Raw genomic sequence first — 8,155 nt, forward strand, 5'->3', positions numbered from 1 at the left:
GGCAACTTTCAAGGATCTGTGTACCTGGACGCCGAGATCTCTCTGCCCATCTACACTACCAAGAATCTTACCATTAGCCCAGTATTCTGCATTCCTGTTACTCCTTGCGAGAGTATCTATCACTTCCACGCACGAGCCACCTGTCTTCGTAACACAAATCGCCCCTCATGCCTTTTCAAAATCTCTCTCCTCTCACCATAAACACCTTGAAGTCCCACACCTGAGGGAAAAGACATCGACCATTACCCCTTCTTAATCTTGATTCCCTCAAAACCCGTCCACTTTACTCCCAATGTACCCAACTTCCTTGCCATTCGTTGCAAATGTCCAGAATCCCAAAGGACCCAAACCCCAAGGCTCATTCAACCCCAATCTACACATTCCAAATGGACCTTAAACCTGCTTCCTATGCAATCCTGCTGCACACAACCCAATGGACCCAAACCCCTTCCCATTCATTCTCACACTACTCAATGTTAATTGACCCAAACCTCCTCCCATTTTATCCCACTCTATACGGCTCTAATAGACACGCAATTCTTCCCATTCACTGTCACTCTACAGCATCGCAAACAACGCAATGCCTTTGTAATTCACTCCACCACTTCATAAATGCGACATCTTCGACACTCCTTCCCGTTCACTCCCACTCTACGCAATCCCAATGGAACCCAAACCCCTTCCCGTTCACTCCAAATTGGCACAGTCCCAAAGGACTCCCATCCCATTCTGTTCACTCGCACTCAACACAAGCCCAATTGTCCCAGACTAGTTCCTATTCACTCTAACTCTGCACCATCCCATTGGACGCCAAACTCATTCTGTTCACTCCCACTCGACAATCCCAAACCCCTTCCTGATCACTCCCATTCTACACTATCCCAAAGGGAAACCAAACTCCTTCCTATTCAGTCCCACTTTGCACTATCCCACTGGACACCAAATCCACTCCTGTTCACACTCATTCTCAAAAATTACAATGGGCCCCAACCCTTTCCCGTTCACTTCCACTTGGCAGAATCCCAATCGACACCAAACTCCATCCCATTCACTCCCTCTCCACAAATTCCCAATGGTCGCAAGCACCTTCCCGTTCCCTCCTACTCTAGGCAATCCCAGTGGACACCAAACCCCTTGACGTACACTCTCATTCTATGCAATCCCAAATGGACCCCAACCCTTTCCCATTCACTCCTAAACTGCAGTATCTCAATGGACACGAAACCCTTTCCCATTCACTTCCACTCTGCACAATCCCAATGGGCCCAAACTCCTTCCTCTTCACTCCCACTCTACATAATCCCAATGGCCCCAAACTCCGTCTCATTCACTCCCACTCTGCACCATCCCAATGCATGCAAACCTCTTCCTCTTCACTCACACAATGCACAATCCCAGTGGACCCAAACTACTTCCCGATCACTCCCCCACTGCACAATCCCAAAGGACCCAAACCCCTTCCAGATCACTCTCACACTGTACAATCAAAATGGTCCCAAAATCCTTCCCATTCACTCCTGCTCTGCACAATCCCAATGGACCCAAACCCCTTCCCATTCACTCCCACTCTGCACAATCCCAATTGACCCAAATCCCTTCCAGTTTACTCCTACTCTGCAAAATCCCAATGGACCCAAACCCCTTCCCATTCACTCCCACTCTGCACAATCCTAATTGACCCAAATCCCTTCCAGTTCACTCCCACTCTGCACAATCCCAAAGGACACAAACCCTTTCCTATTCACTCCCACTCTGCATTATGCCAATGGACCCAAACATCTTCCCACTCTGCACAATCCCAATGGACCCAAATCCCGTTGTTACGAACAGGGTAGGGCCGTGTGCCTCTGATAATTAAACAAAAACACCAGCCCCAACCTGTTAAAGCAGGAGTCCAGGTTCCCTTCTAAAAACTAAACCTGAAACACCCAGAAAAGCTCGCCCGACCCATTGTCATCTGTTGTAAATGTGGTTATATGCAAGGAATCCCTGATACTCCCTTTATTGATACCAAGTCAAAATTTATCTATCTAACTCCAACAGGGAACACATTAACAGAACCTCTAAAAATCGAGCAATGTCTCTCTAACTGCCCATTCCTGAATAAAACAAGCCATAAGCAGATCCAGGCAGCCCGCAGTGGAGGGGGTCTCGATGGCCAATTGCCTGCCCCTCTTCTGTGGTTCTGTCAATGCCCGGGTGCCTACCAACTCTCTCGAAGGTTTCAGGGAGAGGTGGGCACCGCAGGGAGTGGAGTGTTTTATTTCCCCCTCCAACTCTATTTTGATGTAATCCCTTGCCCGCCCCTTCCCCTTTTTTGATCATCATGCAGCATTGCCCTTTGATGTGCGGGGCACTGCTTGTCACTGGCCACTCGGTTGTTTCCTTTCTTCCTGGTGATGGGAAATGAATAAAAAAGGATATTGCCTGAGCTGGAGAGTTGGCTGTACAGGACATTGGTTAGGCCACTGTTGGGACATTGAGAGTAATTCTGGTCTCCGTCCTATCGGAAGGATGTTGTGAAACCTGAAAGGGTTCAGAAAAGATTTACAAGGATGTTGCCAGGGTTGGAGGGTTTGAGCTACAGGGAGAGGCTGGGGCTGTTTTCCCTGGAGCGTCGGAGGCTGAGGGGGTGACCTTACAGAGGTTTATAAAATCATGAGGGGGCATGGATAGGGTAAACAGACAAAGTCTTTTCCCTGGGGTCGGGAAGTCCAGAACTAGAGGGCATAGGTTTAGGGTGAGAGGAGAAAGATATAAAAAAAGACCTAAGGTGCAACGTTTTTTTACAGAGAGCGTTGCTTGTGTGGAATGAGCGGAAGGAGGAAGTGGTGGATACAACTGCAACATTTAAAGGCATCTGGATGGGTATATGAATAGGAAGGGTTTGGAGGGATATGGGCCGGGTGCTGGCAGGTGGGACTAGATTGGGTTAGGATATCTGGCCGGCATGGACGAGTTAGACCGAAGGGTCTGCTTCCGTGCTGTACATCTCTATAACTCTATTTATACATCTGTTGTCTTTCACTGTGTCTCACACCTGCATGCACACATCATGGGTGCTGGGGGGGGGGGGGGGGTGGGGGAGGTGGGAATAAGCACTACCGCAGTTAGGCAGTAGTGCAGGGGAGAAACAGCGAAAAAAATAAATAACCAGAAGATTTTAAAGTCTCCTCAGTTTAGGGGACTGACTCAGTGCTGGCTGCTGTTGGTTTCTACTAACAAAAGAAAAAAAAAGATTTTAATAGAATGCTTTTCGAATAAACACAACTCCCACTTGTAAAGCAACACAATATATCAAAACGTAATCTCTCAATGGTGACATTAGATGTGTCTTCCGAAATGTTCTTCTGACCTGTCCAGCCTTTCCCCTCTCTCTCTCCTGCTGTCAGTGATGTTTCTCCGGAATTTCTCCTGTTGTGAACGCCTCTCTCTCTGCCGAATGCTGATATCTGGAATGTTAGCTGAACGTGCTGTGGTCGTGTTAATGGATGGGTGGGTGGATGGTGCTTTCATCTCTGAGATCGTAGAGATTTCTTGTGAGAGCGACATGATTATTTCTCTTCAGATGGCAATTGGCGCTCCCCCGATATTCAAAAAAAAAATCCCTTGGTTATTTAACCCCTGTCACGCCTTAATGTTAGCGAGTTTTGAGAAGATTTGTAGCACGGTTGAGGTTCTGGATGTAGGTTTGCTCGCTGAGTTGGAAGGTTCATTTCCAGACGTTTCGTCACCCTACTAGGTAACATCGTCACTGGGCCTCTGGGTGAAGCAATGCTGATGGTTTCTGCTTTCCACTTATATGTTTGGGTTTCTTTGGGTTGGTTACTAGCCACCAGGATACATGAACATCAACTCGCCACAAACGACGTGACCCTCTCTCACTAGTATCCTTACATACAGATAAGGAATGACACCATTTCGGCTGGGACAGCACAACCCTACTGGGACAAGCCGAATAGGGACATGCGCGAGAATTCCTAGAAGCATAGCATTCCAACCAGAATTCTATCAACAAACACATGGAGTGAGACACCACCTACCACCCCCTGAGAAAAAGAACGGGAAATGACATCACCACAGGAAATGACATCACCAACCCTAAGAAACGCAAACATAAGCCGAAGTCATCAGCATTGCTTTGCCTGGAGGCCCACTGAAGATGTTACCTAGTACGGTGACGAAACGTCTGGAAAGGAACCTTCCAGCTCAGCGAGCAAACCTACATCCACACATTAATGTCTTCACAATCCGATTGGGACTGAGTTGTCCAAACAGCCAAATTTAACTTCAATTGGCTTCATCTCCAAGTGCCATTTTCAAATGAATTGGCTGAAGTTATAACTGTTGGCTGGTAAAAATGCTGCTTGGCTGTTTGATACAAAATATTTCAAATCGGGCAGCTGCAAACTGCTGCCCACACACATTCATCTTTTTTTAAAAACTCCAAGTTCAGAAAAACACTTCATCTCTTAAAGGGACCACGCACTGCTTTTCAAAGCGTGAGTATTCTGCACAACCTCGCAACACCTTCCCGTTCACTCCTACTCTACAATGGACCCAAACCCCTTCCGATACACTCCAACTCTGCACAACCACAATGGAGACAAGTCCTGACCATTCATGCCAACTCATCTGAATGTCAAAGGAGCTAAATCCTGCCACGTTGACTCCCATTTATCACAATACAGATGTGCCCAAAAGCCTTCACCTTCACTCCCACGCTGCACAATCCTAAGGGATTCCAACCTGCATGCGTTTACTCCCATCTGCGCCATCCCAACTGACATCAACCCCTTACAATTCACTCCCAGTCTAGACATCCCAGTAAGTTCTTTACTCAGCGAGTCGTGAGTTCATGGAATGCCCTGCCAGTAGCAGTGGTGGACTGTCCCTCATTATGAGCATTGAAGTGGGCATTGGATAGGCATATGGAGGATAGTGGGCTAGTGTAGGTTAGATGGGCTTGGATCGGCGCAACATTGAGGGCCGAAGGGCCTGTACTGCGCTGTATTCTTCTATGTTCTATGTTCTATGTTCTAGAACCACACCCCTACCCATTCACCCTCCCTGTAAACAATCCCAAAACACCTCAACCCCTTCAAGTCCTCATCCATTCTACGTAATCCCAATTGACCCAAACCCATTCTCACTCACTCCCCCTCTACACATTCCCAATGGACCCAAAGCCCTTCCCGTTCACACCCACTCTACATAATCCTTATGGACCCAAACAACTTCCCTTTCAATCCCGCTCAACTCAATCCCAATGGACGTACACCGCTTCCCGTTCAGTTCCACTCTACACCATCCCAGTCGACACAGTCACAATGGACTCCAACCCCCTAATGTTCACAGCAACTTGCACACAATCCTACTGGAAACTAACCCCTTCCCGTTGGCTCCTACGCTGCACATTCTGGAAGGACTCAAATCCCTTCCCATTCCCTCCCACTCTCCACAATCCCGATGTACACAAATCCATTCCATTCGCAGGCAGAGGGTCGTACTGCACGGTAACAGACCCTTCAGTGCAACCCGTCCCTGCCAACCAAGTTTTCCAAACTGAATTAATCCTACCTCCTGCATATGGCCTTTATTCTTCTAAATCCTTGCTCTTTGTGCATCTGCCCAATTGTCTTTTCAATGTTTTAACCGCATCCAGTTAAATCTGACACTTCCTCTGGCATGCAACAACCCCAGTTTGAAAATTCACTTCTATTCATGCTCCACCATATGCGTAAAAACGTCACCCCACTGGTCATAGAGTCATCGAGATGTACAGCACGGAAACAGACCCTTTGATCCATGCCGACCAGATATCCCAACCCAATCTCGTCCTACCTGCCAGCACCCGGCCCATATCCCTCCAAACCCTTCCTATTCATATACCCATCCAAATGCCTCTTAAACGTTGCAATTGTACCAGCCTCCACCACATCCTCTGGCAGCTCATTCCACATACGTACCATCCTCTGCGTGAAAACGTTGCCCCTTAGGTCTCTTTTATATCTTTCCTCTCTCACTCTAAACCTATGCCCTCGAGTTCTGGACACCCCCACCCCAGGGGAAAGACTTTGTCTATTTATCCTATCCATGCCCCTCATAATTTTGTAAACCTCTATAAGGTCACCCCCTCAGCCTCCGACACTCCAGGGAAAACAGCCCCAGCCTGTTCAGCCCCTCCCTATAGTTCAAATCCTCCAACCCTGTCAACATCCTTGTAAATCTTTTCTGAGCCCTTTCAAGTTTCACAACATCTTTCCGATAGGAAGGAGACCAGAATTGCACGCAATATTCCAACAGTGGCCTAACCAATGTCCTGTACACCCACAACATAACCTCCCAACCCCTGTACTCAATACTCTGACCAATAAAGGAAAGCATACTAAACGCCACCTTCACTATCCTATCCACCTGCGACTCCACTTCCAAGGAGCTATGAACCTGCACTCCAAGGTCTCTTTGTTCAGCAACACTCCCCAGGACCTTACCATTAAGTGTCCCTTTTCAACCTCTCCCCTCTCACTTTAAACCTATCACCTCCAGTTTTAGACTAACTCAGCTCTGTGAAAAAAGACCTTAGCTATTCACCCTATCCATGTCTCTCCTGACATTATAAACTACTGCAAGGTCGCGCCTCAGCTTCATACCCGATCCCAAATGAACCAACCGATTTCCCGCTCATCCCAACCCCACGCAATCCCAATTAATCCAAATACATTCGCATTAACTCCTGCTCTACAGAGGCCCAGTGGAGTCAAACCATTTCCCACTCACTCCCACTCTATAGAAAGCCAATCGAAACCTTTCCATTCACTCCATACAGCTATGGAGTCACACAGCACGTAAACAGACCCTTCGACCGAACATAATCCCAAACCAAACTAATCCTTCCTGCCTGCACTTAGCCCATATCCCTCCAAACATTTCTTCTTTATTGTGGTTCTGTTCGCCGAGCTGGGAATTTGTGTTGCAGACGTTTCGTCCCCTGTCCAGGTGACATCCTCTGGGAGCCTCCTCTGAAGCGCTTCGTCCGGCAACTCATGTCAAGAAACTCATGTTGCTTGTCATCTGCGTGTGTGGCTACTAGGGATAGCTGGTCGTGTCGTTTCGTGGCTAGTTGGTGTTCATGGATGCGGATCGTTAGCTGTCTTCCTTAGCTATCCTTAGTAGCCACACACGTGGATGACAAGCAACATGAGTTCGACTGGGACAACACTACTATTATAGGACAACCCAACAGAGAACAGCCAGGGAATTCCTGGAGGTATGGCACTCATCCACAGATTCAATCAATAAGCACATCGACCTGGACCCAATATACCGGCCACTAAAGCGGACAGCTGGAACTGACAACTGGAAGCGGCAGGGACAGGCCACTATAAATTCCGGAGGAAACACCACAGAAGCGCTTCACAGGAGGCTCCCAAGCACTGAGGATGTCACCTAGACAGGGGACGAAACGTTTGCAACACAAATTCCCAGCCCGGCGAACAGAACCACAGCAACGAGCACCCGAGCTACAAATCTTCTCCCAAACTTTGAATTTCTTCTTTATGGACGGAGCCAATGTCTTTCGAATTCTGTCCACATCCGCCACTTCCTCGGGAAGTTCATCCCACACTCGAAACCCCGTCTGTTCAAAAGAAATGTTGTCCCTCATATATTTTTTTAGAATCTCTCCCCTCACCCTCCTGTCCCTCAGTGCAATTCCCCATCCTAGGGGGAAAAGAAACACCTCACCTTAAACTTCAACTTGATTCACTCAAAACCCTTTCACTTTATTCCCAGTGGAACTAAGCTCTTGCCCATTCATTGCCCCTTTGGGACTCTACACAATTCCCGTTCAATCCTAATCTGCACATTCCAAATGGACACTAAACCTGCTTCGTATTGAGTCCCATTGACACAACTGAATGAATTCATGCACCTTCCCATTCATTCCCACAATGCCAATTGAACCACTTCTCCCACTCTACAGAGTGCCAATGGACACACAACCTTTCCCAGGCACAGTTGCTCCAGAAGATGGCGGCACGGTGGCACAGTGGTTAACACTGCTGCCTCACAGCGCCAGAGACCCGGGTTCAATTCCCGACTCAGGCGACTGACTGTGTGGAGTTTGCACGTTCTCCCCGTGTCTGCGTGGGTT

Source organism: Chiloscyllium plagiosum, chromosome 49, assembly GCF_004010195.1.
Source record: "Chiloscyllium plagiosum isolate BGI_BamShark_2017 chromosome 49, ASM401019v2, whole genome shotgun sequence".
NCBI classification, from domain to species: Eukaryota; Metazoa; Chordata; class Chondrichthyes; order Orectolobiformes; family Hemiscylliidae; genus Chiloscyllium; species Chiloscyllium plagiosum.